We start from the raw sequence: 18,964 nt of genomic DNA on the forward strand, positions 1-18,964 counted from the left end.
TGGACTAATTAAGATAGGAATGAATGACAGTTTCTAGGCAATATGTGAATGATAATCTTTAACTAACTTTGGCAGTCTTCTGCTTAATTCATACCTTTTTTCCTTTGGCTGATGTTTGGTGTTAAGTGATTGAAAAAGATGAACTTTTCCTTCTTTTTTTTTTCCCTCCAAATATTTTAACTAGTCTTTATCTCCCACAATAGCCACACTTCCCATAAATCTTACTTTCAATCAAGAAAGTTCTCCTTTACAAGCTTCCTATCCAAGTGCAATTCATTTCTAGCGTTTTTACGCTTCCTTTATTATGAAGAGCTGGAGAGACAATCCCGACAGTTTGTTTTATGCCAGTTACTAAAGCCCTGTCAAAGGGCAATGATCTGACAAGACAGTGTTTGAAGCAATGAATCCTATGTTAAATCTTGACAACAAAAAAAAGTTTTCAATTGCCTTCTATGTTTACCTTCTTGCTCTCATCGCCATTCACACCCAGTGCAGCACTTACAGCACGATCACCCACTCTCCCCTCTGAAAACTGCCCTTCCTATGTTTCTAAGGACCTAGCCCCAGAGTAAGAAAAGCAGGGCTGAGGTCAAGCAAGAGAACTCTATGATGAAGTTTCTGTCCTCAGCTTTGGAAACAAGCTCCACAATGTCCTCAGCTTTGGAATCAAGCTCTGCAATGTGTCTTCTTAAATCATATTTTGTATTCACACAGTCAATAAGAAAAGAGCCACGTTATTAGATCCCCACACTGTGATTTTGAAAAAAGCCAAACTTGACAGAAAGGGTCCTACTGGTAAGAGCAGATCATTATGGCAAACTCACTGTCTGAGGATTAGACCCCTACACAATAGACTACCAGGGCCAGCTCCTACAACCCTTACCTTGCTCTGAAATGTGTGTTCCACGTTAGCTGCGTTTGGTACATGTACTCTGTGGGTACCTCATTTTTCAGAGCCCTCAGGGACAAGTAGATTTGGAATCTCAAGTGCCTTAGAACAATGAGTGATGCCCAGGTAGTCTGTTAACTCGAGGTAGTAGCATTTCTGTGCATGGGTGAGAACCAAACTTTGGGTATGGATTAGGTACTGGACCTGTGTCCTGACCTTACGTATCCTCTTAGATATATGCATGTCATTTGGAATTTTGCAGAGGCTAATATCCTTTGGAGAACTAAATAATTAGTCCTGGCTTCTAGTTACTTTAAGATTGATAGATAGATGGATAGATAGATAGTCCAATAGTCATAGCAGTTGTGCTGCCTCATTATCTCAATGAATTAGGACAGAGAAGAGGAATATAAAAGACTTCTCCTACCCTACTGAGGTTACATTCTGCTTGAATAAATGAACATCTGTCTCCCGAGTCTGTCTCCTGCCTTTGCAATGGTCCAACCATATGGTCCAATCTCAGTGCCATTGAACCCCTATTAGGTCCCTTGCTCACAGGCTCTGATAGCTCATGTTAAAATCATAAGGTCATTTAGGTTAAAAAACTCCTTCAGATTACTGAGTCAAACCATCGATCCACTTAAGGAGTCACAGACCTGGTCTGTCCATCCTCCCCTTCTCTGGAGATTTGCATCCCCATGGCTCAGCTGTACTTCACAGCCCAAAACATGTTAATGAACACCCAGGGGTGGGACCTGAGACACCTCAGGGCTCTGACTCACAAGCCTGGTCATGGACAGCACTGAAAGTAAAACAAGAGTGTTTTCCAGGCTTTCCTCAGGGGCTGTTACATAGGGGACATTCAAAGAAGAAATAATTGGCTAGAAAATACATACTTGCAAAAGAGAGACCCCCTGTATGCTCTCAGTACCCACCCACCTTCTCCTCTTTTCAGGGATCTGGTAGATGTTTTATGCTCTTCTGGCCATGAGTGCATGACAGAAAAGGAGAGGAAATGGCAGTATAACAACAACCACTACACAGGGACCATTTCCAACAAGGAAACTGTGCCTGGCACTGCATGTCAAGACAGTGGCTACACAGATACATAAATACTGGCTACACAGATTAATACCTCTGGGATTTATGACTGCAGCTAAAATAATTCTGTTTTCTTCTCAGTTTAAGCCTATTTTTAATTTTTTTTTCTCTGTTAATGTCGTTAAATCCATTGCCAAATCAATACCTAAGGAAAATGGTTGCAGAGCCAGAGGCTGACTTCTGGATCCAAGCTTTGGCAGGCTGGGAAGGAGAAAAGGAAGGGAGAAGGAGTTTCAAACTCAACTAACTATGGCATTACCATTCCCAGGAGACCCTACAGCAAGGTGCAAAGCTTGCCAAAAGCCATTCGGGTACACATGGTAATTTCAACAGCAAGATCTACTGAACTATCTCCAGCACAGCTGTGGTCTAAATATATTACTTTATTGACCATATAGGTCCAATGCAACTGTCCTTTGTGCATATGAGTTGGAGAGAGCATAGGGCCCCAGTTTTGTTTTGCTTTTTGTCAGCACTTGTAGCAGACTCAGTCTCATCTCTTCTTTCACCTAAGAATGCTGTGGGGTACCTGTCATTTGAGAGATTCTGTACAAATATCATAGAATCAAGGAATCGTGGAATTTGGATTGGAAGGAGCCTTAAAGACCACCTAGCTCCAAACCCCCTGCCATAGGCAGGAAACCTTCCACTAGACCAGGTTACTCAGAGCCCCATCCAGACTGGCATTTGACGCTTCAAGGGATGGGGAGTCCACAACCGCTCTGGACAACCTGTGAAAGTGCCTCACCACCATCACAGTAGAGAATATTTTTCCTAATGTTTAATCTAAACCTTGCGCTCCTTCAGCTTTAGGCCATTCCCTTTTTTCTTATGGCTGCCTATGGCTGCATAGCTTTGTGAAAACTTCCTCTCTAGACTACTTGTAAGACTCCATAGTTTTGCATTATAGCAAATTATGAGGACATCATTAGGACAAACTTTGCCTGAATAACATACAGGAAACTGTGCTGAAATTGTTTTGAGTGTGGCTCATTTCCATTCCTCATCCAATATAAAAAAATTTTGAGACCAGTTTTAAGTTGTTCTGAATCTGTCATGAATGGAGGAACAGAGACTCCACACCAAACGAAAACATACTTTCAACCTAACAGCAGCACAGCATGAAGAAAGTCAGTACCATCTTTCTGCCGAACACCTAATGGCTCTATCTTCCAATAACGGCTTCTATCTTGTCATCTGGGCTCAGTTATTCCAAGAGAAGTAAATACCAAGATGCTTTCATCTATCTTTGCAAGTGGCCTTTTTTGGCTAGTAGGATTTACACAAACAAGCAGTTCCAGCAAAACATATTTCAAGTTCCCTGTTGGTCATACCAAAGATTTTTAAATGAAACTATATGCAGGAAAAAATCTCTTGATCTGAAGTTTAGATGAAGGAGATTATTATGAGACACTCTATAAAATTTATGCAAGTATGATTATATTCTAAAACAGTCAGATAAAATAGATCAGACGTCGTTTGAGGAGTCCCATGTCCCTACTAATTCAGCATGCTGATAGCTCAGAATCTGTTACTCACGGGTTTTTTAAATGCTGGGGGTGTGTACCACATGGACGGGCGTGTTATAAAAGCTATCTTTCAATATTCTTATATTATTATATCAAAGCATGTAATAAGTATTATAGTGTATATATACTAAATTATATATATCTATTATTATATCTTGCTGAAAATATCATTGCACACTTATATGGGGTCTTCTGCAAAATGGGAAGCCAAGAAAAAGCTTGAGTTTTGTGGTTTGCTGCATGGAGCTAGGAATATAGAAAACATAGGAGGAGATTACTTGTCTTTTGAATGCAAAAGAAAGATGATTCTGAAAAGTGGTACTACTCTCTGCAAAATACTTTAATTTGGATTTTGTGCTATTGATAAAAATCCAAATTCAAAACAAATATGTTGCAATGAAATCCTTATCAGAAGTGCTTTTTTTATTCTATTTTTTTCTTCATTTTGAAAGGAGAGTAGGTGAAATAAAGTATTCAATATACTGTGATGAACAATTATTTGTACAACATTATAACAGTTCAAGCTGGGGACAGGATTCAAAGTTCCCACTCATTTTAATGAAATTATGTGTCCACGTTTTTTGGAAAGATTTTGAAATCCCAGGTATGATTTATAAACCAAGCACAAAAGCATTTGGACAGCACCCAAAAAGAGCAATAAATGCACAGAGCACATTGCAGCAAATTGAGATGAATCCAATAGCAATGCTTAGTTCAGTTCCTGAATATTAAAGTGCAAATCCTTTGTAGAAATTTTGCAGAAAACACTTTAAAAGATAATATGACTCTTAAAATCATACAGATTTTCTCAGTCAAAATTCTTGTTCAGTGATAAGTAGCTGTCAGCCACGTTACCCTTCTCCTGAGAGCTGACAACAAACACACAGCTTTGTGGCAGCCCTGAACAGTCCTATCAATTTAGTTTGGCCCTGTATACAACATCTGGCCCATAATTAATACAGCATTTTAAAATCCGTCTGGTACTATAAAATGCAAGATATATTAAACCAAATGAGTCTAAAAGTTACTGGGGTTTTTTTTGTTTCTTCTGGAGAAGAAAAAATCTGAAGGGTTAGGGAAGACGGAGTTATTAATATATTATAAAAAGCCAGAGACTAAAGTTGGCATCTGTGCCAATTCCTCAGATCTCTTTTGTCCTTAATAAGACGGTACTCACACATTAGCCTGTGGAGTATCAGATGGCGCTTTTGTGCTTATTCATTTCCTATTAAGAACGCGACTCCTGTGGCTGCTCATGTTTCCTTTGGCAGCTGAGAAACTGGAGATTTACCACACTGTAAACCTGCAGCTGTAGCAGAGCCTGGGTCCCACCAGGTTCATGGCCACTGTGTTTGCTCTGTGCTGAGGAGGGCCCCCCAAGCTGCCCCCTTCCCTGGGCCACCACGTGTCACCTACACGCCACTGAGGTCTGCGCTCCTACCCTTCTCTGCCTGGCCACCATGGGGGGATTGCATGTAAGCAAAAGCCATGCCTTGATAGACTACTTCTGCTGAGTATGGATTTATTCAGAAAGGGTGAAGAAAATGGAAAAAATGATTGTATGGCACCATTGCAGACCAAGGAATTAGAACCTATGTATATCTCCTGTAAATGTGCAGAAATTATGTATGAGAATATTGCCAAGTCCTTCCTTTATAACAACAGGAGAGAAACAGACAATTTTAAGGTATGATTCACCTGTTCCTGTGTAACTAAAATAAGTCAGATGAATCAGTCCCTAAAAATATTTGTTTCTAATGACTTGAAAGAGAGCTTACAGATGAGCTCAGACATAAGCACTCTGTAGAAGTTAGGTGACATGCGTGCCATTGGAGGCAGAGTCAGAAGAGGTCTACTGACTTTTTCCCTTCACTTACTCTCTTGGCATATTCTGCTGTTTTTTGAAAAACTAGATCTCAAGCTGAGCTGACCAAAGTTGGCTATAAAAGGACATAATATGCAAACATGATGATCACCAATGCATATGCACCTGTGGCATATCCTGGGCCAAACTGGTCATCTTCCTGTAGACAAAACTTTGTTCACTTGCAGCCAATCCTCCTTCATCCAAGTAACTTAAGTTTTGGAATTCCAAAAGTAAATGAAAAATTGTGTTGCCAAACCTAAAATGAGAAAATTTGAGATATCTGCATCCTAATTCCTGGTGTGTCCAGTGCAACTGGCATACTGGGTGTTCCGAAACTAAGCTGGCTCTGCACGGATCAGTTCGGCTGTATTTGTCAGTAAATAAAATGGATCAGAGCCAATTCTCTGGCTCCAAAAGCAAGTGGAACACTACAGCTTGCAACCACACAGCTAAACTTTCCTTTCACCTAGAGCAGGTGGCTTTATTCATGTTGCACTGGGGAAGAGTCCCAGGACTGTGCCACCAGTTAAAGTGTACAGACCATCAATGGGTCAGTGCCTAAACACATTCCCTCTAATCCCACATGTTTCCAGGGTAGCTATAGAGGCAGTTCAAGAGTCTAATAAAATACATAAGCTCAGACATTCTGTCTTGTGAATGTGGATTATGGTTTCCATCCGTCAGCCAGATCATATGCCTGTGTGCCTAGGACATGGTTTAACTTCCACAAGTTAAAGATTGTCTGGCCATCAGCATGGGACAATTGGCTGTATTTTCAGTATCATATCACTCTGTGAGCATATCAAGGCAAATCAATATATTGCAGTAGCATGTTCAATATTTACTGTTAGTGTAGTTTTGATATTACACCTTCCTAATCACTAGACTCAGCCCTCCAAGGCAGAGTTTTCAATGTTACCTAAATAATTTTTCCAATCCAATCTAACCAAATCCACTACAAAGGTTTGAGTTACTCTAGATGGAAGACTTAACACAAAGGAAAGATGGTACTTCAAATTTAGCAAACACAAAGTACATCTATATTGTCTTGTTGGCATCTGCTGGATTTCTGTGCCCAGGTGTTATCTCCTGATTGTCTATGCTACTTAAGTGTTCGTTCACCCTCAAGTTTAATTCTGGAGCAAGGTTAGTTGTTTACGGGCTGGGAAGAACTAGGCAGAGAGTAGGAGATAGTGTGTGCCAGTGTCCCACCCCCACACTGCATGGAGTGTGACTCACGTCGGGTTTGGCTTCTCCCAGACTAACCAGTATTTCAGACAGCCTCATGTCCTAAGCCACCCTTGGTGTTACACAACAAAAAGACATATCTGGCAGCCTGCAAAGCAGCTTCCCAACAGCAGCCCAGGGCAACATCTTAAAAGGACCACAGTCAAATCAATGTCTCCATTGTTGGGAAGATTTCTTAGCAGCATTTTAATATTATATTGAGTGCCATAGCACGATCTGGTTTTATACAAACAGGAGCAGTGCTAGTTTTATTTCATAGATCTATCTCTGTGTCCATGTATATGCATATGAATTTTGTCTCGTGTGTGTGTGTGTGTGTACATACATGCAGGAGGGGTAACCAACCCTCGGGTGCAGGCAGGCACAGCTGCATAGGCTATACCAAGGTACATGTGATCCTTGTAAGCTCAGTCTTCAACGGAATTCCTTGTGATGCCTGATTGCTGTGACCATGATCTTGAGAAGCAGGTCTCTGCTTTGCTTCTCCAGACATGAATGTCCCTGGGAGTCTTCAGGAGGAGCCTTCTTTCTAGGCTGTGACATGTACTCCTATAGACTCACTGGAAGAGGCTTCCCAGGGAGGTGGTCACAGCATCAAGCCTGACAGCTCAAGAAACATTTGGAAAATGCTCTCAGGCACATGGTGTGATTCTTGGGAATGGTCCTGTGTGGGACAAGGAGTTGTTTGGATGTATGCATCGTCACTGGTGCTCCAGTCACTTGTGTGTAAGTTTTCACAGCAATTGGATAGTTTTTTCTTTAGGCAATATCTGTCCCGTCAAACCTAAGGGGACCAGGTAATGAGCTCAGGCATTCACACTTACTCTCACACTGCTTAATTCTTACTGCTCTCCTTGACTGTTTTGGAGCACTTCAGCTGTCACTGAGAGAAGCCAGTTTAGAGGGAGTTTACCCTGTGGAGTGTGGACACAAGCCAGTCAGTGCTATTCAGCTTCAAGGCTTGAATCAACTTAGCAGTATAAACACAGCCAAACAGTCTGTATGTTCAATGAGATGAAAAGGAGCAAACAATTCTGATTCCATTTAATGCCAATTTACGGCTCTTAACATTGTCTTTCCCACAAATCAAGCAGTTGTATTGTCTAGCTGAGGGGTTTTGTCCAATGACAGGATGAGAGTCTGAGAAATCTGTCTGTCCTGATAATGTTGCAGAGAGTGTTCACATTTACTATCAAGGCTTCACTAGGACATAGTCAACATGTTGATTTTGCTAAAATAAATGTCTGGAATAAAGGAAGACACTAAAAAAACCCCATGATCCTAGGAAGGGCATTCATTTTATTTTTCCCCAGAGAGGAAGAGGTATAGCTTGCCAGCCTTTTAAGTTGGTTGCTAATCAAATAATGAACGGGAATAAGCTAATTCTGACTATGTTTTCAATTACCTTAAGGAACTTGATGCCCATGAGTTTGAAGTTTTTCTGTTAACATCTGAATACTTCTATGCAGAGGCCACCTTACATATATAACATGACCTTCAGTGCTTCCATTGTAATCAAATTTCTTTTACAGAATCATAGAATAGTTTGGGTTGCAAATGACCTTTAAAGGTCATTGTGCTGGTTTTGGCTGAGATAGAGTTTTCTTCATAGTGGTTTTTTTGGGGCTGTGCTTTGGATTTATGCTGAAAAGCCTGTTGATAATATAGAGACGTTATCATTATAGCTGAGAAGGGCTTTCAGAGTCAAGGCCTTTTCTGCTCCTCATCCCACCAATGAGGATGCTCGGGGTGCACAAGGAGCTGGAAGGGGAGACTGTCAGAACAGCTGGCTCCAACTGACTCAAGGGATATTCCAGACCAAATGGCATCATGCTCAGTATATAAAGGGGGGGGAAGAAGAAGGAAGGGGGGATTGTTCAGAATGATGTTGTTTGTTTTCCGAAGTAACCGTTATGCACAATGGAGCGCTGCTTTCCTGGAGATGACTGAACACCATGCCTGGTCACCATGGCAAGTGGTGAATTAATTCCTTGTTTTGCTTTGCTTTTATGTGTGGCTTTTGCTTTTCATATTAAACTGTCTTTGTCTCAACCCATGAGTTTTCTCATTTGCATTCTTCTGATCCTCTCCCCATTGAACCAGGATGAAATGAGCAAGTGGCTGTGTGGTTCTCTGATCATTTTTGTGACCATTTTCTGTACCCGCTCCAACAGGTCCGTGCCTTTGCTGTGCTGAGGATTGCTGAGCTGGGTGCAGCATTCCAGGTAGGGTCTCACAAGAGTGGAGTAAAGGGCCAGAATCACTTCCCTCACCCTGCTAGCCACACTGCTTTGGATGCAGACCAGGATATGATTGGCTTTTTTGGTTGCAAGTGCACATTGCTGGTCATTGCTGTTGGCCTTGTTGATCTTCATGAGGTTCATATGGGCCCACTTCTTGTTAGAGTCCCTCTGGACAGAGTCCCATCCCTCAGGCATGCCAACAAACATCACTCAGCTTGGTATCATCTGCAAACTTGCTGGGTGTGTACTCGATCCCACTGTGTATGTTACTGTCCCCCAGCAGGACAAGAGCTTGTGAGAGTGATGCCTCCTGTGGCTGGAGCAAGACAGCTTCATCAATGGGCTTCCCTTGGTCAGGCAGGCTGTAGGAGAGACCAAGCATGAGGTTCCCTCTATTGTCTCAGTCGCTTGAGTCTTACCCATAAGCTTCCAATCTGTTCACGGCCATTCTTCCAAGAGATCTCTTCACACTCTATCACACACAGAGCTCTTGATGTAGACAGCAACCTCTTTGATCCTCCTTCCTTGCTTGTCTGTCCTTGACAGCCTGCAGCCATCAGCAGCCACACTCCAGTCATGGGATTCAACCCACCACATTTCAGTAATGGCAACAGTAATAGCACCTTACAGCCAGATGATTTGCTAGAATTACAGGTCTCAGGATGTTTGATATCATAGATCTAATTGTCTGATGACAAATAAAAAGATATAAGTATATCAGTATGAAAAATTGCTTGCTGAGATCCTTTGTTTATTCCCTGAACATTCTGCTGTTCCCTTAATAACTCTCAATGTGTTCTAAATCTAACTTTTAAAAGTATGTTCTGTAAAATTTTGTATTAAGATTGTAAACCTAAGTATCCACAAAAAGTGATAATTTCCCATTTTCAAGATATTAATGTATGAAGTTCTCTTAAAAGTCTTTTGGAAAAATCTTTGTATCTCTTTGTACTTATGAAATAAGTAAATGCTTACAAGTTCTCTAGAAAATTAAATAGTGCTTTCTGAAATGTACAGAGATCTCTAGATAGAACTGTAAAGTGTCAGTTTGTGTACCATTCTGAGAGCATTTAATAGATGACTTGGTAAGCTCTGAAGGAAGTTAGGGTTTATTAAGAGCATGTTAACCTTTCCCTATTTCTTGTGTCTTGGATATAGCTTGAAAACCCCTTACACCTCTCCTCCAGATTACAAACTCTTTTATTGTATGCACATGTCTGGCACAATGAGTCTATATTTTGGCAAGGATCTCTTGGTCTATTGTTGTATAAATAATTTCTCTAAATGTTAGTTCTCTAAATGTCCCTTATCCATTTTTTTTCCTAAGAGGGTCTTAATACCCAAACATTTACCACTCTAGTCTAAATATTCCTCAGCTGAACTACAACATGAATAGGAAAAGAATTGCAGCTTTAGAGAAAATGGCAATGATCCCATTGTTCCCTCTGTGGGCCAGACTGTGCACTGTAAATCATGCATCCTTCAGAAGAGAAACCACACATCCTTCTGCCAGGACTTCTGATTATAACGTTTGTACATTGAAAACTTTAGCAAATCACTTCTTAGCTTGAGCTTTAGCAAGGAGAATTTTAATTTAGACACTGAAATACAGAAAGTATTAAAATCAAAAGCAAAATGTTGCCATTTCTCTTTCAAACTAATTTCTAAAGAATAAAAGCAGATTATTCATTCTTCATCATGTCAGTTGAACAGAAAAGACAATTCAGTCTCTTTTGCAGGGGATGGAATGCATTCGTTTCCATCAGTTTCATAGTTTGTGGCTCAGTTTGGCTTCTTGCTGTTCCAAGTAAAAGGTATATATTCTTGGAAACATTTTAAGAAAGCATTTACCTATTATTTTATTCAAATGAAACAGTGCAGAATAAAACACTCCTAACTGGCTCATAACTTAGAGTGAGTTTGTCACTTCCTCATCAGGACAGTATTGTTTAGTAACTGAGACGTGCACACTCATATGGAGAGCTAAGAGGACACTCTTCTCATTCATACTGATCCTTTCAGAATGGAGTCGAAGGGAAGCCAAGATTGGTGCTGATGTCCTAACTCCACAGCATGATTTGTAAGACCCAAGGACTGAAAGGAGATGCAAACGCCTTGTGGGGTGGACAATATAAGGACAGATTCTAGAAGAATCTTTTGCACTTTCAAGAGTGCTATCTTACTCTAGTTGGCTGTGGATTGGCAGCAGCCTTTTTGTTCAATTTGCAGGTGCAGTTTATTGTCACCAGATAAATTACAGAAGGAAACTAGTGTACATGTCCTCTTCTCTTCTGGCATCTGTAGACAAAGTGATGAGCTCTCTGATTTGGTTTCCTACCGGAGGACATGCACAAGATTTAGGCCATACACTTCATGCCCCATAAACAAGAACTCCACCTCTTCTTTCAGTCTTGAACCTTCATCTGGGGAGAGGAATTGCTTCCTTCAACATAGATTCTGAAGCATAATGCTGTCAGAAGATTACTATTTAGCACTATAAAGCAAACCACACAGAAGCTTAGAATAGAAAGTAGGGAAGAAAAACACCAGCTGATCCAGGAGGAGGAGTTTGCAAAGGTAACGTAGCAACCACATTCACTGATATGTTATTTTACTCTGCTGTGTAACTGGAAGCTTTGAAGAAGCAGGCTTGCATTAGATAATCTCAATTTATATGAATCAAAACCCAAACTCTGAATTCTGACTTAAAACCCTCCTAGTTTCCTGTCACCAAAAACACACTCCTTGGTAGAATAATAAGGACCTTGGTCTTCCCTGTTCTGTGAATTCAAGATAGATCTATTGTGCAGATACATCTGGATTCCTAAACTCCATATTGTTGTTCTCATAGCTTAAATTTTCTAACTCTAATGAGAACTTCACCCTGGCACTGAGGGAGAAGCCTGGACACTTGGTGGCCTCCATCATAAGCTGCGGAACCCAAGTTTTAGACTTTCAGCTCTGCCCTGGGAGACTACATTGGGTTTTCCTGTCTCCTGGAAACCCTGTAGTCTTTTGTGACTTTGAAGAAAAGCCCCAGAGTCACCAACAGATTTGAATTAACCACAGAATCCCTGGAACTTAACCAAAAAGTTTACCTATTTCCTCTTTCTTCTGTAGAAAATGTAGAAATGTCAAGGTTTTGTTCAAACTAAGCGACATTTTTGTTTTGACAACACCAGTTTTCCTAAATTGACCCTATGTTTGACTTCAGGCTATGCTGCCTTAGTACTCGCAAAATAGATATCCTTGAAAGGCTACCCTCACTCTTCAATTAGTCCTGATTGCTACAGCCTGTCTCTTAGGTTAAGTGGAATAACAAGAACTTTTTGCTTTAGACATTTACATGGGTGCATTCTGTTCCCCTGTACTTATTATGCCTAGGTCCCTAGACATGTTTGTCTGTCCTAGAGTTGAATTTGTAGAGGTGAACTAGGACAGACATAGCATCTGATGCTTAGCAAGGAACCCATTATCACCAGGCCTCTGGAAGAATCTTTATCTCATATTGATCAGAATGGAGTCAAATTGCATGAAACATCTCTGCCTTTTCCATGGCAAGAAGTACTGGCATCATCTTGAGAAATAAATGTCATAGCTGATAGTCTATTGGCTGCTGTGGAAATCATAATTGTGGAGGAAAACAGCAAAATAATTGGATGAAAAGTTTAAAAGGGAGAAAAATTTTCCCCAAAAAAACTTTTCTTAGTATTTTCTTTATTTTTGTGGACAAGTCTACAATAATCTTAAACTTGACTTCACAGAATATCTGTCCTAGACCTATCAGGATTCAAAGTGTAGACTTTCCATCCAAAGATGTGACTTCCCGAGCTCAATTCAGTAAGCATTCCCTGAGGTGTCCCCGTAGAGAGAATCCTGCATAAAACAAGAGAGACAGTGGCTGTCACCCTTCTCCTTTCATCTGTGTGGATTTTACCCATAGGGGAAATGTGTATTCGTGTACTGCCTTTTATAACCTCCAGATCAGAGGGCAGTATAGGACAGGTCTCCATCAGTCTCACTGTTCAAAGTGTCTGTTTGGGTAGAAGTGCAATACTTGTTGGGCTGAAGAGCATAAAAATGACCACAGAATTAGCAGCCAGAGTTTTTAATTGAAATCAGAGACACTTCAGTTCAAGGGCATGCCTCAGTTCTCATCGTTCACATGGAAGCTGTCCTTTTGTCAGATATTGTTTCCTGTTGGCTAGTTTAGGCATCTTTCTGCTTAGAGTGGGACTTTTTGAAGTGGCAGCTCAGACATATAACTAAGAATCTGGATGTTGGTCACCTCAGCCCAACAACATTACCTTCTCTGCCCTTTGTGGTCTAGTGTTAAATCACTTGCTTAGATTGCAATAGAAGCTTGTGTTCGCATTGGGAACTGATTTCAGTTCTGCAAAGCCCGAAAGAAGCAAATTCACAGTGGACCCCATCTTTTCCTCCCCTTTCTAGGAAGAATAGGATAGACTAGATTTCCCTATAGGATTGAAAACAATGGCCAGAAAAAATCTGTATAGTAATTTAGACCAGTTTAATGGTTTGAAATAAGCTCACAAACAAATAAGGCATTTTATAAAGGTCAAAGAACAAATACTGCAGTTCAGCAAAAACCTCATAAATTTAGTAAACAAATCCAAAACCAGAGCAGTTTCTCCACCCTTCCAGACTGGATCAGGGTTTAGATTGCCAGTCTCTCAGATGGCCTAGGTTAAGATTCATGATTATGCAATTAAGAATGCTTGTCAGACTGAATGGAAGATGACATTTGGGTACCTTATTTTATAACGCTTCATAAGCTTTGTTTAAACAGTATAAACAGCAGACAAAGGAAAAATTTGATTTTGCAATAACAGCTATTTTTACGAAAGCAAAAGTCACATGACCTCTCACCCAGTTTTTAAGAGAGCAACAGAACTTGCTTTGCCTGCCAATCCTGAAAAAGACTGAATTTAACGTCAAAGACAGAGGTCTTGATAGGCAATAGTGCTAAATTCTAAATGTTACATACTAATAGCTTCCCTCCTTGCCTTAACCTCACTGTTGGGATGAGAAAAAAACCCATACAGTAAGGCTTAACCCTTCACAGCTCCTGACTTTTACAGCAGCTGTGGACACCCTGATTTTTCACTAGGCAGATTTTTCAAAGTGAAATTGATGGGTAGCTCATATACATGGCACATGTTCATAAACATGTAGGAGGGAAATCAAGGTCTCTGTGAGTCCTAAATATCCTAACTTCAAACTATTCATGTCAAGCTACATTTAGATTTGTCATGATGCATGCCTCTCAATGTAAAATCAATTACAAATCTGCAGGCAAACCTTTGCTTGTTCATTGCTAATTTCAACACATGCACCTCCAAAGTCACCTTAACAATATTGGTAAATATATCCTGCTGGATAACCACACACAGTTTCCTTCTGAAATGAAGCTTTCCTTTTCCCTCCCTGAAACCTTTAATAAACTCCTCAAATGCAGTATTACACCCTGTAAAACCCTCAGTACTGACTGAATTTTGTATTTGATATCCCAAAAATGGAAACCCTGTAAAGTCTGATTCAGTAAGAAGAAGGGCTAAGAAATATCAAGGTGAATAATTAACAAAATAAGCACTCAAGGAGTATATATTAGTGAACTGCTTACAACCCATCTGGACTTCAGCAGTCTGATACAAAATATGCAAAAAGAAGATGTTTAAATATAGGACTAGTATTGTGTCCCCTTTTCAGAGAAGAAGAAGTGGTGAAAATATAGTGGTGATATTTCTGCCCTCTCTTTGTAATGACAGACAAAAACTGTCTGGCTTTGGTACACAAAGTGAAGGGCTGGTGAGTGAGGCATGAAGGCCATGGCACAGACAGCAGCAGAGAATGCAAAGAACCCTGAGGATCAGTGCGGGCAAAAGGGACAAAGTAGGCTGGGTTAAACGTGCCAGAGTTGGGAGCAAGGGAGGGAAGGGGAAAGATGGGATCATGTAGATAGCTGTAATTTGCTCATGGGGGAGAAGGGCTAAACTAGGATGTACAAAATACTGGTGGGAAGGTAATAATAGTCTTAGATGCTTTATTGAGAGTATAGGTGGAGAATCAGGTGCACAGAGCTAAGAGGGATAGTAAATAATTTTACAATAGAAGAGACAGTTGTGCTTTCAGTTTTGTTGTTCAGTTTTGGAGCTTAGGATGTTTTCTGCTCACCTTATGGAGATTTATTAATCTCATCAACTGACTAAATCTATTCACTCTAAGGATAGTACTGACTTGGGACTCAGTTCAGCTGCCTCCATATGGCCACCTAGTTCCATCTGAGACAAAGTAGGGTATGGCCTTTCTGGAGCTGGCAGATACACCATTTCTTAAGAGGAGACTCAGCCTCTAGCTGCCATTCCAGAAAACCAGAAAAGAGGTATCTGAGGCAATCTGAAAGCTACCTTGGGCATCTGAAATGCCTCTCTCTGCAATTAAATTGAGATCTTGATCTCCCTTGATGATAATGGAAGCTTATCTGACCTGTAAAGACCTACAAGTAGACACCTAAAATTATGTCTCTGAACCGGAAACATACCCCCAGGTCTCAGCTCTCACCTCTAAGTCTAGTGCCATTTGAAATTCCCACCTGGCCTCCAGCCGTCAGTCTGGAAAAGCACAGGTCTCCTCTAGGTGTTGTGTCATACCTGACAGCTCCATGAAGATGTTACAGCCTCCTTGAGGGATCTTAAATAGTAGCAGACACAAAGTTCAAGCAACTGAATCAAGCTTCCAGCACCCAGGCCTTCAGTCACTCCTACAAACACCCAAATCACTGTCCAGAGAAAAAAAGCACATCCAGTAGCCTGGTACTGCTGTGATTAGGCACATTCAGGGAGATAAACTGTTACACTTCAAAGGAGTTTGTAACAGAACACCTTAAAGTATGGCTACACAAATAATAAGGACAAAAAATGAGCCAGAATAGGTAAAAAGCATTTAAAAATAGGATTTCTGAAGAATTTGCAGGCCTAAATCCAAGATTACTTCAGTATCTCATATTAGGCAGGCAGTCACTGGATAAAAGTAATAATCTTTTGGAACTCAAACTGGCCCCAGAGTTGTCCCCTTGTTCATAAAGTCCCTAACCAAGGAGTTAAAGATAGAAATTCATGTCTATGTTCTCCAACTACTGCAGTAAAATATTATTTTCTATACAGAGAGTTTCTGAGACACAACTTCGTAAGCTTTTGTATGTAAACTGTGTAAGAAAACTATGTATGCAAGTATATGTTTGGACTGTGGCCGTACAGGAAAGGGGGTGTACTGCCAAACTCTCAAAGCATAAGGTGAATTTGAAACTGGGCATCTCAGCTGCTCTTTGTGTAGATGATAATCTCGTGTATTGCTTGAAAAGAGGATTAGCAGCTCAGAAACCCTTTTTTCCCTCTGCTCATTTTAAAAGTAGCAGCAGCCCATACCTGATTTAGAGAAAGTGTGTTTAGACACCAGCCTTTGAAGAAGGCAGTGAATCTCCAGGACAGTATATAAATTGTAATTGAGAGATGAGACTTAAGTGTAAGAATCCTCTTCCTTTCCCTGTTGTGAGGGGGAATAGGGCTGGATGGTTTCACACACACTCTGTTGAGTTTCCTGGGCCTCACTCTAACTGTGCATCTCCAGAATCTCCTATCTCTTTCTTGAGGACCAGAGAAAATCTAGATATTGCAATGATTGTTGCTTTGATACCTAAACTCACATTATTATATTCTATTTTTATACCTATTTCTATAGGTATTAAACCTCATGTAATTTCTTTACTACTTACTTCTAAATACTTTTTAAGATGCAAATTGTAAATTATCTATATTTTAGATATAGATACTACTTTTTGAATTAAGCCTCGTAATAGGTTGTAGTGCACGTATAAAGCAATGTACCACACACCCTTTGGAAGCAGAGATTATTAATGGCACAGTCACTCAGATATATGAAGCTGATTAAACTAAGACAGAAAATATGGACAAATCTGCCATAAACATAACAACCTTTTAACCACACACTGAGTGTCAGGCAGCTGCAAGACGGGGTTGCTCTGTAAAATCAGCTGAGCTGGCAGCAAAGTGTGACAGTACCCTCCCTGACACAGCCCCATCCCACAGCACCCTAACCAGCAAAGCAGGTCTGTGACAATGACCATGTGCTACCATGAGTCCAGATAATCAGACCAGTCCCAAGGGATGAGACACGTTGAATCTGAGGTCAGGCTCAGGACTGGTGGGTTTATGGCCTGGCACAAGCATGCTGTCCATGCAGCTCCAACAAGAAGCTGGGGCAACAGCTGGGGCTGAAGTGCAGCTCCCAAGCCAAGAGAATTAGGGTCCCTTTGAGGTTCTTTACACTTCTGTCCCACCCAGGTGTTTGATCCAAGTGCACACTAGAGTTAGCCTTGAGTGCAGTGGCCCTACCACTAGGAAAAAGTGGCTGCTCAGTCTCTGTAGGGTCCTGACACTGATCCAGAAATACGTTTGCTAGGACAGCAGCAGGTTAACTCGGGATGTGACAACAGCCCTAGTACTTGAGGCACTTGAGAGCTGCAAGCTTGGACTTCCTCAGGCTGAAAGACAGTAAAATCCTAATCTTCCTCTTCCTGGGTGAGGCCTTTCCAAAGAAAAAAGTTCTCTGCAAGCAGAGGTGTAATGCCCGCCCTCACCTGAGGATCCAGAGTCTGACTCTGGAGCAGGCAATGACTCCTGACTTGCAATCTTGAATTACTGAAGAGTAACCCTTGGGATGGTGGTGGAGAAAGGGGGAAATCCAGATATACCACAGACTTTTCTATTCACTTATTTAGACACATTTTTATTTGGCTTCTAATTGACCTCTGTCTGTCACAGACTTGAACTTGGAATCTTTTATCAGTGCCTAGAATTGGACATTGATACCCCATAGATCTTCTGCAGGAGCTGAACTTCACTGTAATATACAGTGCCTTCTATGCTGGGTGGTTCTAGTCCTCATTACAGACTGGATGCAGGACCAGGACGTTAATTTAGTCTCCATCAGACTTATCCTACATTATTTTAACACTGGAAAGACTAATTTATTTCACAGATGAATATATATACTGATAATTACTCCTTTCCTCCTCCATTTGGCTAATTCACATGGCTTAACTATCCCTCAGCGATGCTGAAGACTTCTGCAGGAGGGAGGGAGGAGCTGCCATTCAGGTTCTTCACTACCACCCCGACTGGAACAGGCTGCTCCTCCGTCACCAGCTGACCTTTGCCTTAAAGACTGATGCACTTTGCAGAGGTACAACAGGGCTGGTCCCCTGTAATTTGATTTTTGTTTGCCATGGAAAGGCTGGTTTGTTTGCTTTGCACTTAAGCCCCACAGTTTATTCAGGACTGTAAAACCCTTCAAAATCACACATAAGTAAATAAGTGAAAAACAAACAATGCTGAAAAATTGTCTGCTTAAAAGAGAGGGATGACTATTGCTTAATAGTATATAATTACCAGACTTCATTTTACAGCAGAAAGATACATTTTCCACCCTCCAAATGTCTTCTGTGAGACGATAAAATCCATAACATTTAAAAAAAACAAGTTCAGTGTCTGTTTAAAAGAGTACTGTGCCTGACTTTCTACTTCAGGCTGTTGGTCACGACATCAGAGGATACTGAGGTCAGTGTTTAAACTGAAAGTCCCAGTTTAACTTTTATTATTGTGTACTGCTTAAACTGGAACTATTGAATCATAAACTATGATAGGTAAATGGCACAACATTAAAGAAATTAATTCCATAGTTTAGAGTTTCCTGTCCTGATCCCTCTGGGCCAGTCCAGAAGTCCTTGCTCATTTCCTTACTCCTGGTCTATCAAAGTGTTTAAACACTCTAGATTTCAGTGGGGGTTTGAGCATATGCTAGTTGATTCAACACTTTAATCAGATAAAATCCTCACTAAAGTCAGTAGGAATTTTTTTCCCTAAAGACCTAAAGTTTTGGTCTTCTGTTTGTTTGTTTGTTTGTTTTCTAAATCCTGCATTTGAGTCCACACAACTTGAAATTAAGAATTTATGTGTTTGGTAGTTGTTGCTATGCATCACTCCCTGCC

The sequence above is a fragment of the Corvus hawaiiensis genome, chromosome 2, assembly GCF_020740725.1.
Source record: "Corvus hawaiiensis isolate bCorHaw1 chromosome 2, bCorHaw1.pri.cur, whole genome shotgun sequence".
Classification (NCBI taxonomy): domain Eukaryota; kingdom Metazoa; phylum Chordata; class Aves; order Passeriformes; family Corvidae; genus Corvus; species Corvus hawaiiensis.